A 19,990-nucleotide genomic window follows, 5' to 3' on the forward strand; every position below is an offset into this window, starting at 1 on the left:
GTCCATATAAACCCCTCCCGATAACTTCAACACGTGGGGGGGGTCGATATACCCGCTCCCCGATAACATTATTTTCCCGTGTATGTATCTCATCATTGTCGATATTACCCCTCGGCAGTCAAAACTCTCGAGGACACCCAAACTAATATATCCACGTGCTGTCATGTTTGTGTAATAATTGCCATGTTGTAATATATATTTGCAGAAACAATGGAGCACGGACAATACGAGGAAGCAGAAGAGAGGTTGCGGGACATAATCTTAGACGGAGGTGATGTCATGTCATGTTTTCTTAACGACAATAATGGTCTAGAAGAACAGCAAGGTGAAGAAGCAGGTCCGAAAGAACAGCGGGGTGAAGAAGCAGGTCTGGAAGAACAGGGTGACGGCTCCAGTGACCTAACAGAGTCCGGCCATGTAAATATTTAGTTAAGCCTGTGCTGAGACTAGCTAATTGATGCATTCATTGTTTTGGTATGTACACATATTAATTAACTCTCGTCTTTCTTCTTTTTTCTACCTCTCTGGATCAAGCACAACTTCGGTAAAGAGACGAGGCCCGAAGAAAAAGTTGCGCGAGGATGAAAGGTTTGAGATCACAGCAATCGCGTGCGACGGCCTACCGATTGAACCCATCCGGACAAAGGATGCATTTACTGCTCAGTGCAGGGTTCTTGTTAGGGACAAGATCCTGATCAGCATCCACCAATGGTTTAAGTCGGCTAAAGAAGACCCTGAGGTGTCTTATGTCAATGATATGCAGAAAGATGATCTTTGGAATAAGATGAAGGCAAATTTCACCCTACTGCCAGAGGAGGATCCGGAGAAGCCGGTTATAGAGCAATTAATTAAGTCTACTGCTCTTAAGAGGATGGCAGAGCTATTCAGGAGGTGGAAGAATGAGCTGAAAAGGTTTGTCGACAAAGAAGAGACACCACAATTCATCGGCAAATATGAGAAGATCAAAGATCGATGGCCCGCATTTGTAGCCCACAAGACATCGGATAATAGTAAGAAGATGTCGGAGACAAACAAGAAAAATGCTGCGAAGAAGAAGCTTCACCATCGCACGGGGTCAGGTGGTTACCTCAAAGGCTGGCCTAAGTGGGCAAAGGCTGAGACTGGTCTGCTTGATAAAGGGATCGAACCAGAGACAATGAACTGGCCAGACCGTTGCCGGACTTGGTTCTTTGGGGTTGGCGGAACCTTGGACCATGTAACAGGGAAGTTCGTTTGGACGGACAAGCAACTTGACATACCCTTCAAGAACCTTCAGTACTATATCGATGCAGCGCAGAAAGGGACGTTCCTTCCAGACAGAGAGAACGACGAGCTCACAAAGGCCCTCGGAAATCCTGAGCACCCTGGACGGACACGAGGCACACCAGGCTCCATTCCGTGGAAGGCTGGTTTTCCGAACGCAGGCGGTTACAAATCCAGGAGAGGAGGAAGAAAGTGCAGCAGACCGAACTGCAGGCGCTGCACGCAAGGGTACAAGCGATAGAGGAACGAGAAGCAAATCACAGCAAACGAACTGCCGAAGCTTCCCCCGAAGCTACCCGCCATCTCAGCAGAGAAGCCGCGTGGCTTCCACCGAGCTGCTTCAGCCAGAGCATGTCTTGAAGGCTCCTGCCAGCTATCCCGTGGATGCTATCACGGAGTCTCACAATTGCCAACTTATGACGCAATGGATTAATATGAAGGTCAAGGCGGCTGTTGGCTCTGTTTTTCCTACTGAACCCGGCGCAACTTTTCACTGCCGGCCAATTCCAGAAGGATATGCTAGGGTGATGGTGGATGAAATAAGGGAGGGATTTGAGGACCTCCAGCTTGACCACCCTACCGGTGAAGGGGAGACTCGGCTGGGTCTTGCTCTGAAGAATCCATGCCTATGGCGGAAGGAGCTCATCAACCTTCTGAACTGGACGCCTCTGCCTCCTCCTCCTCCTCTGGCGAGTCAGGGCACTCCGCCTCCTCCACTGCCTCCTCCTCCGGCGAGTGACGATCAGGGCACTCGGGCTCCTTCTCCGGCGCGTGGAGGCACTCCGCCTCCTTCTCCGCATGCGCTGGCGCGCCCGAGCAGGCAGCTTCCTCCTTCTCCGCCTCGTCGGCAAGGGCGGAAGAGACCCGCCGCTGCTCCGGCGCGTCGTAGTCCTTCTCCTCCGCCTCGTAAGCAAGTAAAGAAGACAGCCGTTCCGTCTTCTCTGCAGGCGTCTAGCACTACAGCCAGAGGCGGGAGGACATACAGATTCGGTCCTTCTCTGAAGACTCCAGAGAAGTTACCATACGAGATGACTCCGGAGGAGAACGCGAAGATCGTGCGAACCGAAGTGGAGGACTGGTTTAAAGGGTTGAACGCACAGAGACATCCACCTCCGGAGGAGAAGGTAGATCCGGTGAAAGCGAAGCGCACTCTGGCTGCCCTGACAAAACTACCAAAGTCTCCGCCGAAAGGAAACTATGAGCGCATTATTGGAAAGACATTTGTCAAAGCGTCGCGGTCGAGAAGTACTGTCAGTGATCAAAGGATAAAAGAACGACGAGCTGGGAAACAAATTGCCCAGCTCGGCGAACAAGCTGACCAATCGTGCCCCCCGCTCAAGGTGTCTAGCGGCATCGTCGCTAATGCTCCGAGCATGGTGCCCGGTTATAGCAATCTTGGAGATTACATGCCCGACGATGTACATTATGATTTCTTGGAGGTGGTACACCGATACGAGTACGGGAAGCCTCTCATCAAAGATGAAAGATCTCTAACAACGATGATGCGAAGATTGCATGATTGGTACATGAAAATCTGCAGAGAGTCTGGGGGGAGGAATACTTTGTATGTGAGAGTTAAAAAGGAGCATGACCTCGTTGGAATTGATCTGTTGCCTGTTTCATTTGAGTTCTTTCAGTTTTTCAATCAATTGGCCCTCGATAAAGCAACGGTCACCTGCTACTGTCTGTAAGTAGTACTACTTCTGTCATTAAGTCTCTCTATATAGCTCAGCTCTTTCATTGCATGTATTTATAATTATCCTCACTATATTATGCAGATTGAAGATCGTCGAATTGAAGAAAAGACAAGTCGGTGATATTGGGTTCATTAACACAAATCTCATAGATGCAACTGAGGTTAAATTTCATGCCGCAGATACCGAGGCCAACTTTCTACGATCGTTGGTATTAAATGAAAACAAAGATATAATACTCTTTCCTTACAACTTCAAGTGAGTGTTACTGTCTTGTGCATATTCGGTTTCCCTTATATATTAGTCAAGGTTATAATAATGTAATTGATGAGTTATGCATGCGTGCACAGGTTCCACTATATTCTCCTAGAGATTAAGCTTGAGCAGGGAGTAGTAACTATCTTGGACTCTAGACGAAAAGATCCCCAGGAGTATGCGGACATGACTGAAATCCTCGAGAAGTAAGTTAAATCAATCATTATCCACCATATCAGCAACTTTGTTCATTTCTTGATATCAAGTAATTGTTTTCTTTATCTGGCAGGGTTTGGAGAAAATTCACCAGAAAAGCTCCGGGATTGCCGAAGAAGCTGGAATTTAGACACCCGAAAGTAAGTACTATAGTAGCATGTTCCGCGCATCTCCTAGTGATTCAAGCGCTAGTTTCATCAATACCATTTGGCATTCTTGCTTATCAGTTTGATTGACCTCTATTTCTTGTAAAGTGGTTGCGGCAGGAACAAGGGAATGATTTTTGTGGATACTACGTTTGCGAGTCCATCCGCCACACGACCTGTGAATGGGGCTACTCTGACAAACAATATGAAGTGCGTAAATAACAATATTCACAATTTTATTTTATTACCATCATTTGTGTTGAGTTTCATTCATTCATATAGATGTATTGACCCCCTTCTTCAAATTAGATGTTTCGGATGCGGAATGAACTCCTAGCACCAGATCGCATGTGAGCAATTCAAGAGGAATTGGCGGCATTCTTTCTTGACCACGTGATCGCTGAAGACGGAGAATACTATGTGGACCATGCGTCCGTAGTTTAGGAGATTATATTTGTAAGAGATAGTTATTGTATATATGTAGTCGGTTGTGTCGGATAGATATACGAGAACTTGTTGTTCGACCAATCTCTCGGAGAAGGAGAGGTGGTCGATATCACTTCTCTCTCTATGCATATATGTTCATGACGATCTTCTGTTTCCTTCGTTTGCTTACTAGCTAGCTAGCGTGTCTAGTCCTCTCTATACGTATGTATAGTACATAGCGTCGACCAAGCACGGACATAAGAGAGGACACTTCTCTCTATTAATTAGCTAGCTAACACAATATATGAAATACCTAAATTAACCCCCCAAAACCCCCAACCCCCCCCCCTTCAAAAAAAACAAAAACCCCAGCCACAGAAATGCTGACGCGTGGGATGCCTATTGGTCCCGGTTGGTGCCAGAAACCGGGACCAAAGGCCCTCCTGCCGGGGCTCGGCGCACAGGCCACGTGGAGGCCCATCTGTCCCGATTCTGGTTTGAATCGGGACTAAAGGGTCAGGGCATTAGTAACGACCCTTTAGTCCCGGTTCAGGAACCGGGACAAAAGGCACTTACGAACCGGGACAATAGGCCCGTTTTTTACTAGTGCAATTCCTTATGGAAAGAAAGCAGGGTGAGGATGGAAGCGGAGAAGATGCCCTCGGATTGGGGAAAGCCGAACGGAGGATGGATGAGAATAGACGCAAGCGGTCAGGGATGGGAAGCGGAGAATATGCTCGTTCGGGCTTCCAAATTAATTGTGCAGCTCCGGAACCTCAAAGGAGAATATGCATCAAATTGTGCTGGTGGATTGTGTTGATGGGGGGAGAAGATGAAGATAAACAGGCGCAGCAGCAGGTGGGGGAGTTAATTTGGGAGCACAAAGGGTTGTACCGTTGTAGCGCCATAGCAAGAACTTTTTTTTTTTGAACCCAACCTCATATATTAATTAAACAACAGAGATGCTACTATCATTTGTTACAGAATTCACCACACATGGCGGAACATCATTCATAAGAATACCGTCCGCTTTATTGTCAAAAGCTAAATTTATCTAATAAGTGGGCTGCCACGTTAGCCTCCCTCCTAACCTTTGAGATTTTAAATCCCTTAATCAATTTTGAAATACTCCAGCCTTCTTTCTTTAAATCGTGTAATGCTGATCTATCAGCTTCCTCCTCTGCAATACTGACGACACTTAATTGTGATGACCTGGAAGCGAGGTGGCATGTGTGGTGCACATGTAGTGAGGTGGATAGGTTGCATGTCAAGAGAAATAAGATAGTGGGGATGAACTATTTAGGTATTATAGATTCAAATCTCTGTATGGCTATCCTAAAGAGGAGCCCCACGCCGCGGCCTGGCTCTGCCATAGAAACGGGCCCTCTACAACAGCCACTGCTGGATCTGGTCTTCCGCTGTCCGTTCATGCCTCCAGCGACGCCAATCATCGCTAGATCAAACCACTGCTACCATTGAAAACACACACGGGATCAAGATTTTTTTTGTTTTTGAAAGTAATAGCAGTAGCGCGGGGTATAAGACCCGCTACAGCTAATTAGCAGTAGCGATGTCTGCAACGCAAGCTACAGCTAACCATGTATAGCAATAGCATGTGTCAACACGCGCTACTGCTACAAGTTAGCCGTGGCGCCGTATCAGTAGCGCGGGCACCCGCGCTACTGATACACCCAAAACCCGCGCTGCTGCTAGGCTTTTCCCTAGCAGTGAATGCCAGAAGCTTGGCGCCACTTCATCCATCCGGCTTTGATTCGATGGTTCACATCTTCGTCAATACCCCCATCCTTCTGCAGCATTGACCCCAAATATCGAAAGGTGTCCTTCTGAGGAACCACGTGCCCATCAAGAACCTCCTCCTCCTCGCACCTAGTAGTACTGAAACCGCACCTCATGTACTCGGTTCTAGTTCTACTAAGCCTAAAACCTTTCGATTACAAGGATTGTCTCCATAACTCTAACTTCCTATTGACCCCCATCCGACTATCGTCAACTAGCACCACATCATCCGCAAAGAGCATACACCATGGGATATCTCATTGTATATCCCTTGTGACCTCATCCATCACCAAGGCAAAAAGATAAGGGCTCAAAGCTAACCCCTGATGCAGTCCTATCTTAATTGGAAAGTCATCAGTGTCCACATCACTTGTTCGAACACTTGTCACAACATTATCGTACATATCCTTGATGAGGGTAATGTACTTTACTGGGACTTTGTGTTTCTCCAAGGCCCACCACATAACATTCCGTGGTATCTTATCATAGGCCTTCTCCAAGTCAATGAACACCATATGCAGGTCCTTCTTCTGCTCCCTGTATCTCTCCATGAGTTGTCGTACCAAGAAAATGGTTTCCATGGTCGACCTCCCAGGCATGAAACCAAACTGATTTTTGGTCACGCTTGTCATTCTTCTTAAGCGATGCTCAATGACTCTCTCCCATAGCTTCATTGTATGGATCATCAGCTTAATTCCACGGTAATTAGTACAACTCTGAACATCCCCCTTGTTCTTGAAGATTGGTACTAATATGTTTCGTCTCCATTCTTCTGGCATCTTGTTTGCCCGAAAAATGAGGTTGAAAAGCTTGGTTAGCCATACTATCGCTATGTCCCCGAGGCCTTTCCACACCTCAATGGGGATACAATCAGGGCCCATCGCCTTGCCCCCTTTCATCCTTTTTAAAGCCTCCTTGACCTCAGACTCCTGGATTCATCGCACAAATCGCGTGCTGGTATCATCAAAGGAGTCATCCAGTTCAATGGTAGAGCTCTCATTCTCCCTATTGAACAGGTTGTGGAAGTACTCCCGCAATCTATGCTTAATCTCCTCGTCCTTCACCAGGAGTTGGTCTGCACCGTCCTTGATGCATTTGACTTGGCCAACATCCCTCGTCTTCCTCTCTCGGATCTTAGGCATCTTATAGATGTCCCTTTCGCCTTCCTTCGTGCCTAACCGCTGGTAAAGGTCTTCATATGCCTGACCCCTTGCTTCTCTGACAGCTCGCTTTGCGGCCTTCTTCGCCATCTTGTACTTCTCCATGCTGACTGCACTCCTATCCAGATATAGGCGTCTGAAACAATTTTTCTTCTCCTTAATAGCCTTCTGAACATCATCATTCCACCACCAGGTATCCTTGGCTTCGCTTCTCCTTCCCCTAGACACTCCAAACTCCTCCGAGGCCACCTTACGAATGCAAGTCGCCATCTTCATCCACACACTGTCTGCATCCCCTCCTTCCTCCCAAGGGCCCTCCTTAATGACCCTCTCCTTAAACGCCTGAGCTACCTCCCCCTTAATGACCCTCACGAGTTTCCATTGTACAAAATTATTATTTGCTAACAATAATTTTGCTAAGTTGCTATCTACATGTTGGTGTTATTAGTCTAAATATTCTGATTCCAAAGGATGGTTCCTAACAAAAGATCTTTTAATAAATTTTAAACAACAGTATCTTTTTAATTTTGGTTCTGTCTAGGATGACGAAATTCAATTTTGTTCTACTGTACATTAGTTTAAACATCTTCGGTTGCGTACGAAGGCAAGTTCATGGTGCCCTGGGCGCATGCTGCATACAGTCCGGCATGGACACCTTCAGTCCAGAATTTTTCCTTGCAAGAGAATGTGGAGCATGGTTTTGCTGCAGCTGGCCTCTTCCTTCATCCTCCGTTGGGTGGTGCCAAGGGTCAGATCAACAAATATGAGAGATAAGATGTGTAATATTCACTATTCTTCATGCATGTGTTTCTTTTCTCATCTTACAACCAACAGATAATACCATGGCAGTTTGTTTAGCTCAATTATTACTAAGATAAGATGATATACGTAATAGTTTGAGAAAGTTCAGCATGATATAAAGTTGTATTAGGGGCATCTCAAATGTCAAGTTATCTTTCTCTCATGTCCCATTGACATCTTAAAAGGAATCACCAAAGTTGTTGTATCATTCTTTTGGTTCTGTTGTGGGTTCTTGACAAATGTCAATTCTTCAGAGCTGTCCAGGAGAAAGAAAGGGATTGGGCTCACTTGGTAGAGAAGTCAACAATGGAAAATTGTACACATCAATATTATCTTGAATATTGAATAAGAACATATTTATTTGACATATTCAATAAGACTGTGTGCATTAGTTTGTACGTGCATTTGCACGCATGCATATGATTATTCTGTTCGAATTGCCATGTGCTGCAATTGTTACCAAAGTCAAGTGCCCCTCCATATTTTCTTAATCAGAATCTGTTGGGTAGTACTATTTGGTGGATTGTGTCTATAGTACTCCCTCCGTCCCAAAATAAGCGACTCGACTTTGTTCTAACTTTAGTACAAAGTTGAGTCACATATTTTGAGACGGAGGTAGTATGTTGGAAGCAGATCTAACCTCATTGATTTTCACATTAGATGCCTCTTTAGTATATGATATGAACCTGGATATGAATCACTCAATAGATCATGGATACAAGGAATTCGATCACGGATACAAGTTTCTATCAGCAAGAAAGGGGATCGGAAGCTAGAGCCAGGAGGTGGGAGAGGGGGAAACGCCCAACGGCGGCCAGTTCAGGTTCCAGTTCTTCGATGCCCCTCCATGAAGATGAGTCGCGCCTATATATTCAGTTCCTGGACCACGATCAGCTCCTCTTTGTTAAGTGGGTTGGGCTTCGTCCCTTGTTTGGGCTGGACGGATCGTCCTTGGGCTTCACCTGAGGTGCTAGATATAGTTGTTCCCATGACAGATGCTCAAAAAAAAGTTGTTCCCTTGACAGCCCGGACGAATAAATCTTCCTCAACCCCAATCCCACACTGGTGATGTCCTTCATGGCGGCGTCTCGGAGTTGATGGCATCGTGTGTCTGCCGGTCCTTCAAATCGGCGGCGTTAGGGTTCATGGATGGTGTTGGTGAGGCGGCGGTGGTGACTCCATCAGGTGTGTCTCTCCTTCTGCTCTGTCCCCGTTGCTGTGGCGTTGTCTCCGACGTCATGGTAGAAGTGGGAGGTTTGGTCGTCCAGGAGTACGCGCAGACTGTTGTCTATGCAATTGACGGCTAGAAGATGGAGCATCTTGTGCCGGGTTTGTGGTTGGAGGCTGGCAGTTCTGGTTCCCTCCTCCGATGTCGTCGTCACGCGGGGGTGTCAGTTCTGAAGTTCGATGGCGTGTCAGGGGACATGTTGCCCCGGTCTGATTCTTTCAACGGTAATGGTTTTGCTTCTGGCAAACTACTTTGGAGATCCGTAAAGCTGCTTATCAGCGATGGAGCCGCGGCGAGCTTGGGTGAAGAGGTGATTTGTCTTCTTTCTCTTTGGTGGCCGCTTCGGTGGTATCGAAGGAAAGAGACATACGGTGGTATTTTGCATAGGATTTTCCTATTTTTTCAGTTATGTAAGGTCGGTGCTTACGTGCCTTGTAACTTATCTTTATTCTATAAATGAGACACGTATTACCATGCAAAAAAATAGTATATCCGTTCATTCTCAACGAGAGGAGTCTACAATTTGTAATGCTGCATTTCTTCTGTGAGACCCCCAAAAGCTGTCTATGAACCATATATGCAGTAGACATTCCGACATGCATTTATTCGTTTTTAAAAGGAATGTTTAAATTCTTATGTTTATGTTTGACTATAATTCTAAATTTCCAGTCCATTCGGGACGGTTAAATTTATATTTGTTGGACTAGTCAAAATAAAAAGATAGTACTATTCCTTGCTAAAGGAAACTTGGGAGCTTTCATGACAGTTTGGGAAGCATAAAAATTTATGAAAAATAGACAAGCGAGCTTGCTTCCCTTTGTAAGATAACTTGGGAGCTTTCATTACAAACTCCATCACAGCTTGGGCTGGGGGTGACCACGGCCTGTGCTGTCTCTCCCGTGGTTGGCCCCCTCGTCCCTGCCGACCGCCTCTCACCAGAGGGTACGTTTGGGCTGCTCCAGGTCAGCTGCAGGGGATCGTGACATGACACAATTCCTGAGAAGGCTGCCTTGATCCAGGTACTTGCTTGCCTCAAATTGCTCTGTTTATTCGGGTTCTAGGTTTGTGGTTCTGGACAACGTTCCTCTTGAGCACTTTGCCTTCATCGCCTCGGACTGTGGCATTGTGTTTCATTTTTTTTTTTTTTTGCACTGAGGCATTGTGTTTCATTGCCTTGCGGTCAGTGAAGTAGTTAGATCCCGCACAAGGGCACGGTAAATTTCAAGTTCCAGTCGTTAAAACTTCCAATTTTAAATTTGAAACTTGCGATTTTCTCGCTCGATCTTGCCAGGTTTCATGGATAAATCTTTAAGATAATCAGTTTTGCTAGAACTCATCTAGATGAGATATAATTTGGTCTCATTCACTTTTTATAGCCATTGAATGTGATGCTATAAGATGCGTGTGTGCTGACGTGGGTTGTATCTATTCTTGTTTTCAAAGTGAATGAGACCAAATTATATCTCATCTAGATGAGTTCTAGGTACTCCCTAAGATAATTGTCGGCCGTCGGCATAAAAATCGTGATTTTATCGGTCGCTCGTACTAAGGAATGAGCACAACTGGACATCACCGACGAGAGTTTTACCGAAGAAGGAACATACGAGGCAAATTCAAAAATAGAGGAGCAAGTGACTCAGCTAGGTGAATTGGTCAAGCCATGAACAGCGCCGTTCCATGCGACCACGCCGACCAAACCCAAAGTTGGTCAGAAGCCCGATGTGGGCATGCAGACATACGGCAAGCTTAAGGTGCCCAGCGGCTGGACTCCTCTGAAGATCTCCTCATCTCTACTTCCAAACTCGAGAAAGAACAAGTCTCCCCTCATCTCTGCTTCCTCTCACGTACTCTGTTTTCTCTGCTCCTCTTCCCCAATTTCCCTGTACCCAGTGGCGAATCCAGGACGAAAATGTAGGCTAACGGTGAAAAGAATAAAATGTTCGCTACCCTGGCTTTGCCACCGTTAGCTTTGCCCAGCCCCGGTCGTGGTGCCATGTTTATAGGTTTTTGCACATGGGAGGATGAGTGCTCTAATCTTGGCTGTGAAGCTATTTGTCAAAAGGTAGTCAGTCTCATGTCAGCTACCTCGAGGCAGATGTGGTGGAGACCTAACTTGATCTGATCATGGGCTGATCTCATCCTGCATAAAGCTAGTCGATCAGGCACGTGGAAACTTATCAAGCTAAGGTAGAAATGGGTGAGCACTTTCACTTGTGTAAGGGAAACGAAAAGTAGACATGATGGGCATGCACATATAAATCTTGTGTGGTGCCATTCTCATGCATACGAAAAGTAGACCGTGTATGATTCTCCTTCACTGGCTAGTACTCCCTCCGTTCCTAAATATAAGTCTTTGTAGAGATTTCACTAGGTGGACTACATACGGAGCAAAGTGGATGAATCTAAACTTAAAATGCATCTATATACATTTGTATGCGGTTTATAGTGAAATCTCTACAAAGACTTACATTTAGGAACGGATGGAGTATATCAGTGGGCCACAAGATCGATTTATATCACATCAAAACATCATATACGTCACAGAGGAAAATTCAGGCCTACCACCTGTATCAGACCACTGCGGGTAAATAGTGAAGCAGCATTAGGTCTGACTGCATCAGCATGAGTTGATCGAGGAGATGCATGATTAACGCATTGATTGCAGCGCACCTGAATCTCAAGATTTGTCAAAAAAGATTATCTCACCGGAGAAACTGGTTAAGACTGACTTTGTTAGTATTTTATAGTGAAGCTCGTACGTGGAATAGTCGACTAATATAACGAAAACATCATTGCTTAGCTTGGAAATATTCTACTTTTTTTTCGAAAAGGGGGAATTCCCCGGCCTCTGCTGGAAATATTCTACTAATATTTGGTTGAAAGTCCAAACACCGTCAATTGAGTACAATTTCTTAATTGCCGGTGGTTAATCTGTGATGCAATGTCACAGTAATCACAAACAAGTTGGTCGTGTTGATTAATTAACCAAAACTGACATCGTCATGACCAATCCGTAGACAATGAGAGCTTGAAAGTTAGACTAAAAAAGGGTAAGTTGGCGTTTGCATAAATCTAGCTAATTAAGCCTGGCTTAACTGGCTTCCATGTGGCTCATCGCCTAGCTTCTGTACGATGTGATGAGCCCATGATGGTCAGGTCCGGCAAGTTTTTTTTTTAAAGCAGGGTTAGGTTAATTAGGTCACTGGCACATTTTTAGCCTCTAGGTAATTAACTTCTGCTTGGCTAGCTCTTGCTAGTAATTGACAGCTTGGTTTGCCTCCAAGATTATGCAAACAAAAAGTGGCCAGCATGATGGGCACGCATGTTTGTGTGGCACCATGCCCTGATCCAATCCTGATACTAGTACTCCTACGTACGTATAAAATATAGACTTGGGATTTGTCTCTTCCTTGGTTTCATGTGGCGCTAATTAAGCTGGCCACACATTGGCTAATCAAGCCTGCATCTGGCTGCTTTAAGTACTCCCTCTGTAAATTAATATAAAAGTGTTTAGATCATTAAAGTAGTGATCTAAACGTTTTTATATTAGTTTACGGAGGAAGTATTATCTTTGCTTAGTCCCATGCAAACTATACCATCGGTCGGCTCAAAAAAAATTATACCATTGGTGATTGGCCTGCCCAACTTGACCGTGCAGGTCCAGGTGAAAAGAGGTGAAGGATCCCATCTGGATTCTGTCCAAGTGCAGCCGTGCAAGGTGCAGGCAGCTCCTGGTGGATGGACACACACATCGATTGGCTAGCTCGGCTCGGCTCACCAAGCTGGGCGATGCTCCACTGGGAGTAGCTGTCAGAACCTGACGGTGCAGCCGACGGCGACCCCACCGTCCACTCCGCTCCGCGGTGCCGATGTCCGCATCTTGGTTCCTGCACCATGCGTCCTGATTGTCTTCATCCGGTCTGGTATGCCGTGATGGCCAGGATTCATCATGTGGCAAGTGAGAATCACATCACATGCACTGGCAGTGATCGAGCTTAACTGGCTGCTACAGTTACTCTCAGCTGTCATGGAGCGTGCAGGTTAATTAAGATAGCTCGGTCCTTTTCACCCACTGACAGACAGATTGATTGGTTACGACTTACAACAGCTGCTACAGTAGCTCGTGGATACATCGGATCTGACGGGGCTAAAAATATCTGGCCTGACGGGTTTAACAACGAGAGGTTAGGGGGCGCCGTCCCTGTCAGCACAGCACAAGTACAAAGAATAAAATATTTGTACACTTTGAATTGGCAAACAAGGCAAGGGCTGATTTTTTAGAGCAACCGTCTCCATTTAGTAGATCTTTTCCTTCTGCCGTCTTTGAATTCGTATTCAATTAAACTGCATGCTGGCCTAGATATTTTCCCTCGCTGGTTTCGGAATTGGACAGATTCTTCAACCAGTCATGATCATCTTCCTTCCTTCCTGGACGGACGCTTCTCTGCTTTTAGTGATGAATATTCCAATAATATCTGCTTTTGGACCTTTTGAGCTTTGAGGTAGCTTTTGGCATTGGGGCTCTATCTGTCAACAGTACCCTTTTGCCTAAGCATTAGTTCAAGTGCAATGCAACACCACCATTAATAATTGTACTATATAAGCACATTAAATCAAAGAGGAAAGGGGAGCTTTCGTCAACAAAAAGTTCTACTACTAATCATTTCTCTGGGGAAAGTTTCCTTTTTTACCTAGATAACAAAATTGGACACTTTTCACAAAGTATGATGTCTAGCTAGACAGGATGGCACGATATAATTGTATGATGCCTTACTAAATAGGTTGGCATGACAACTCCCACGAGATCTAACCCTCCCACGTCGCTCCCATGGATGTCGGGAACGGCGCTCCCCCCATCGCCGCCAGTACCCTCCTCTCCCTTCTTCCTCCCTCGCCGCCGCCAAAGGACGTGGTCGGGCAAAGCCTGGCAGGCGGCGGCGGCGGGGCATTTCTCCTTCTCGCACAGGGCCTCCCCCATGGGCCAGGACACTGCGATGGCGAGGGTCACCGCGGCGGATCCCCACGACGGCGATGCTCGGGACCGGCGGCGCATGGTAAGCTTCGAGGCGGTGGATCATGCAGGCGAGGGGTGGCGGTGGATTAGGATCCACCAGGGTCTGGCATACGTCTTCAGCTAGTGACGCGAGCTGTGTGTAGCGTGGGCCGATGTCCTCCACCGTGGCGGTGATGGCATCGGCATGGTGGAGGCAGCGGTGTGGTAGCGGTCCTAGTGCTTTTATAGCATCACGACAACGGTGTGCATGATCGGTCCTCCTCGATTTTGTCATCGACGTGTTCCGGAACTGCTATCGGAGATATTGCCCAAGGATATCTGGATCGGATATAATCCGGTTGTGCGCGTCCATATCAACCTTCGCGGCTCCATGAGGGCGTGGCGCGAAGCTCTATTGTTTGTTGACACCATGGGACATATCGGTATCTCGATTTCCATGGAGTAGACAACTGTGGAGAAATTTATGGTGGCTGAGACCGAAGGATGTAAGGCGGAGGGGGCCTTAGAGGCGATGGAGTTAGTCAGGTGTTTGATAACTTTCTGAAGCAGCAGTGACAATTGGGGGCAACAACACTGGAGGATTTTATCTTTCGTTGCGCTCCTCGGGTGCCAACTCGTGACTTTCAGGGTGAAACCCTAAGGTGTGACATTCATTGGTTGTGCCCGACAATTGCCTTGTTGAAGATATAGTTTTGAGAGCTCGAACTTTCTCCACGGTGAAAATCTAAGATCTTGGATTGGGTGACGATGGCACTTGTGCACTATTTCCTTCCTGAAGGCGTCGATTTTGAAGACCTTTTATGGTTTCCTGGTGTTGTCTTTGGTGGTGATTTGAGTGCTGGTGCTGAGAGGAGATGATCACTGTGGCGAGGCCTTTGTTTTTTTCTTTCTTTTTATTTTCTTTTCGGACTGTGTGCATCCTGGATGTCTTTGAGACATCTTGTTGGTAAAGAGGCTGCGTGCAATTTGTATTTTTCACGATATTAATATATTTCCTTTTTAACAAAAAATGATGTCTAAGTAAACAAGATGACATGATATGATCCACATATATGATTTATAAACTAAGGAGATGGCATTGAGATATCATGTCCATAATAAACAAATAGTATTCACATATATGATGAATAAACTAAGAAAATGATTTATACTTGTTGGAATAATTAACGAACCCTGTTGGTAAATGATGATCCTCGGGGAGATTTGACTGCACCGGCGTGTCAGTTGGTCGAGCCGCATGTTCAACGCATTGGATTAGGCCACCTGGTCCTAGAAATGCGAACAATTTCTCTATAGGAGGCATTATATAACTGCCACATGCTTGCCTAGCTTGTGTGCCCAGTTAATTCAGCGGCTTAGAGAAGGGGCAGTTGTTTTTAAGCAACCAAAAGAACTAAGTCGTGGTTAAATATATTACTGTATTGTAGTGTTTACTTAAAAGTCCATGGCACCGTCAACCAAGTAGAGTACTTGTGAACTGCCCGGTGGTTATTTCGTGATGTAATGTGTTAGTAATCTCAACAAGTTGCCTGCATTGACTAATTAACCGAAGACGCCATGGCGATGACCAATTCATGGACAACGATAGCTTAAAGCCAGACTATAAAAAAGGGTTGGCTTTTGCACTAGTCTTAGAGGCGAGGCTAGGTGTCAATCAGTAAAGAACTAACCTGGAGGGTTAAAAGTATCGGTGGCCTAATTAACCTAAATCGATCTGATCATCATGCTCGCAGCGATCACATTGTACTGAAAGCTAGTCGATCGACGAGCCACATGGAAGCCAGTTAGCCAGACTTTGGCCAACTCCACCGCGCGACCTCAAACGGACGTCCGTTTTGTCCGGATTCTGTCCGTTTGGGTAGGGCAATGGGGTCGTGTCCGGGCCTGTCCTGGGATGCGGTGGTCGTGCGCCCAGCGCGCGGCCGCATCCATTTGCCCCATCCCGTCCGCCAGGGCCTAAAAATGCCCATATTTTCATATGAAAACAAGTTTGCACGTCCAAATATTAATTGTTTGAAAATTAAAATAGTTTTACAACTCAATCGAAATTGTCTCTAATAAAGATAGTTTAACAACCAAATCAAAATTGTCTTGAATGAACATAAAATGAACCAATACATCTATCGTTTGCCAATATGCTCCCACACGTGCTCAACCAAGTCATTTTGAAGATCCACATGAGTGTGCCAATCACGTAGCTCACGATGGAACTGGACAAACTGATCAAACGTGGCCGGTTCTTGCTGCAGGGGCTCAACATTGTCACCTTGAAAATCAAATCCTTTGTCGAAGATACTGTCATCACGCTCGTCCTCGACGATCATGTTGTGCATGATCACACAAGCAGTCATCACCTCCCAAAGCTTCCTTTCATCCCATGACAGTGCAGGGTATCGAACGATGCCCCATCAGGATTGAAGCACACCAAAAGCACGTTCCACATCCTTTCTAGAACTCTCTTGCATTTGGGCAAATCTCTTTCTCTTCTCACCTTGGGGCTTCGAGATTGTCTTCACAAAAGTTGACCACTGAGGATATATACCATCAGCTAGATAGTATCCTTTGTTGTACTGGTGGCCGTTGATCTCAAAGTTGACAGGTGGGGAGCGGCCTTCTGCTAGCCTCGCGAAGACTGGAGAACGCTGCAGCACGTTGATATCATTGTGAGAACCTGCCATGCCGAAGAAAGAATGCATATCCAAAGATTCTGCGATGCCACCGCTTCTAATATGACAGTGCACTCGTTGACATGCCCCTTGTAATGGCCCTGCCAAGCAAATGGACAGTTCTTCCACTCCCAGTGCATACAATCTATGCTGCCAAGCATGCCTGGAAAGCCTCTAGTTGCGTTGGTCGCCAACAATCTCTCTGTATCAGCGGCAGTTGGCTGCCTCAAGTACTCTGGGCCAAACACCTCGATCATGAAATCCATGGGGGGGGGGGGGGAGTCAACCCCAGGAATTGAGCCTTGTATGCGGTGGTTGCGGAGTAGATCACATCATTTGAGTGCTTCCAGATAATGTCATCCTCAACATGATGCTGCAGATGGAAGTGATGAAGAAGCATCCAAAATGTAAAGAACTCCCGGATGTGGGCACCGAAGATGACGGCAGTGTGATGGATCTTAAAGATCCAAGCATCTTCATAAAGGGCCTCCCGCACCTTCCAACTTTTTTCTCCTCAACGCCTCATAAATTAGTGGGGCGATGTCCTTGGGTTTGCGCCCAAGCAGCCAAGGGGAGTCCTAAAATGGTGTCTTTGCTCCATTCCAAACTGTTATTATGGTGGAGGCACACAAGTAATCAAGGTCCTCCTTGGTGGTGCTCTACTGGGAGTACTAGCCAATAGGAGTTGTAAGAACATGATGGTCTAGCCGTCGACGACCCCACAGTCCATTTCGCCATAGGTCGTGTATAATTTCTTAATTGTGGGTGGTTAATCTGTGATGAAATGTCATAGCGATCAAAATAAGTAGTGTGCATTGATTAACCAAAGCTGCTATGACCAAGACCATTGACATCGGAAGCTTGAAATTTAGGCGAAAAAAAGGAATTAAGAAAAAAGGCCATGTTCTCAAGAGAAAGATAAAAGAATACCATGTGTATAGGTTGTAGCTGAAGGACGGGTGCATGTTCATTACCTCGAGACAAAAGTGGTGGAGACCTGACTTGATCTTATCATCGACTCATATCATCATACATAAAGCTAGTCCATCAGCCACATGGAAACTTTATGAAGCTTAAGGTAGAATTTGGTCGAGAGAAGGAAAAGGCCCCCACATCTCTCCTCCCTAGAGGGACACATGCGGAAACCCAATAGCTATTGCCGGCATCTCCACCAACCACTCCCACCACCTCGCCGCCGCCGGAGGAGGTGGCCATGCTAAGCCCTTGCCGCGGACGGCGGAGGCGGAGCCCCACTCCTCTCCTCTCGATCGGATCTCACAGCGATGCCAGATGTGCGCGGCGGACCAGCCTAGCGTGCGGTGTCTCAGCTAACGGAGGGCACGAGACGGCCTGGCTTGTGGCGGGCATCGACAACGTGTTCTTGCCGCTCTGGTACCATTGTCGCGGCGGTGAGGCCATTTCGCAGGGCAGCAAGCACACAAAGAACCAAGTGAGATATAATTTGTAGGCCGAAGGACCAAGGGGGTTTAGTGATTGAAAACCTTAGGTAAAGAATAAGTGTCTGCTCAGTAAATGGCTATGCAGGCTATCTGTAGAGGGGAATCGTGTATGGATACAGTTATTGCGTAACAAATATTTGCAATCCAAGACCCTTGCACAAGTGACCATGCAGCCGAATGGTTCCCTTTTTGAAAGGGGTTGATGAGGACAAATGTTGCCTTCTTTAATAAGACCAAATTCTTTGTAGGGAACGGTAATAGTACTATATTTTGGAAAGATACATGGCTAGAGGGGCAATCAAGTCTCACCTGAAGGAGATTCATGGAACCTGAAGACATCAAAGATTAAAAGCATTTTAATAAAGGAACTTGTAAATATCGATGTTGCTATTTTACACTGGAGCACCAGCCCAAGTAATAAAACTGCCACAGGCTAGCTTTGCTTGGAAATATTCTACTAGTGTTTGCTGGAAAGTCGAGACCACTGTGGATGGAGTGTTATTTCTTAATTGCCGGCGGTTAATCTGTGATGCAATGTTAGTATGTCACGGTAATCACAAACAAGTTGTGTGCACTTGATTACTTAACCAAGGTGACAGGGCCATGACCAATCCATGGACAGCGAGAGCATGAAAGTTAGACTAAAAAGGGGTTAAGGTGGCTTTTGCACTAATCTTAAAGGCGAGCCTGGCTGTCAATTACTAGCAATAGCTAGCCAAGCTGAAGTCCATTAACCTAGCCCGAGCTGACCATCATGGGCTTCTCGATCAAATCGTACTACATATGAGGCACATGGAAGCTTAGGTTAGCTAGAATAGGGTTTAGCACTTCCACTTTGGCAAAGGAAATGGGCAGTGGCGGAGGCAAGGGGGGGCGAGCAGGGGCCTGGCCCCCCCTATGGATCGAGCAAACATTGAGTAAATCTACTTGATTAGCCATCTGGTTCACGTACATGAAGTACTTGGTCCCCCCGGCCCATATCTAACGTGAATTCTAATAAAGTGGAAATATGGTCCAGTGAAAGCCCACCAATAAGTCGTTTCCAAGTCCATAACTAGGCCAGATTTGGTGATATGCCTCCGCGGCTCCGCTATTGGCGCTGGAAATTCTCTTCCGTGATTGACGCGTGCGTGGGTTAGTGCTGCGCCGCTGCCGTCCTGCGCCATTGACGCCTGTTTGCCTCTTCTTTCCCTGTTCTCGATCTAATTCATTCGGCTACGCATGCTTCTTAACTCACCAATCCTTACTAAGGCTGCAGCCAACGAACTAGCCAAAGCCAAGGTTAATACTACATCGCACTGTTTACCAATCTCTCTCACTTCCCAACTTGTATGTTATAGGTACACGCACCCACAGGCCACAGTCGATCGAAAGCTGAGACCTGTCAATGCTTCTGACAACGTTGATCATTTTTCCTAATACAATGACAAAATTCCATAATACCACCGGTACTGATTTGCCATTCAAACTTGTAGACAATGATTAATTGTTGTTGTTGGTATATCTTAAATTTTCTTATGACAATGTTTCCTAGCAAGACATTTCATGTCATGTTTGGAATAGTTTGACTATCAACTTCGTGCATATGTGGATTTATTGGTCTGTATTAGCTATAGCTATAGACACCTCTGGCTACAAAAAAAATTGTGTGTATATAGACAAACTTAAATGTGAGTGTAACTTGGATATAAACTATTGGGTAGTTTGTGAGGCACAATTTTTTTTTGGCTTCACCGTCGTCTCGGCCCCCCCTATGTCTAAATCCTGGCTCCGCCCCTGGAAATGGGAAGTGGCTATCATGGTAGGCATGTCACATTGTCACACACCATACCCTTGCTGAGATCCAATCCTGATAGTAAAATAA

At 46.1% G+C, this 19,990-nt stretch overlaps 1 pseudogene; it reads left to right on the top strand.

The window, feature by feature from the left end:
• The first annotated feature begins 210 nt into the window (after positions 1-210).
• LOC123042942 (uncharacterized) lies at positions 211-3,114 on the top strand (annotated as a pseudogene).
• The last annotated feature ends 16,876 nt before the right edge of the window (positions 3,115-19,990 follow it).

The sequence above is a fragment of the Triticum aestivum genome, chromosome 2B, assembly GCF_018294505.1.
Source record: "Triticum aestivum cultivar Chinese Spring chromosome 2B, IWGSC CS RefSeq v2.1, whole genome shotgun sequence".
Taxonomy (NCBI): Eukaryota; Viridiplantae; Streptophyta; class Magnoliopsida; order Poales; family Poaceae; genus Triticum; species Triticum aestivum.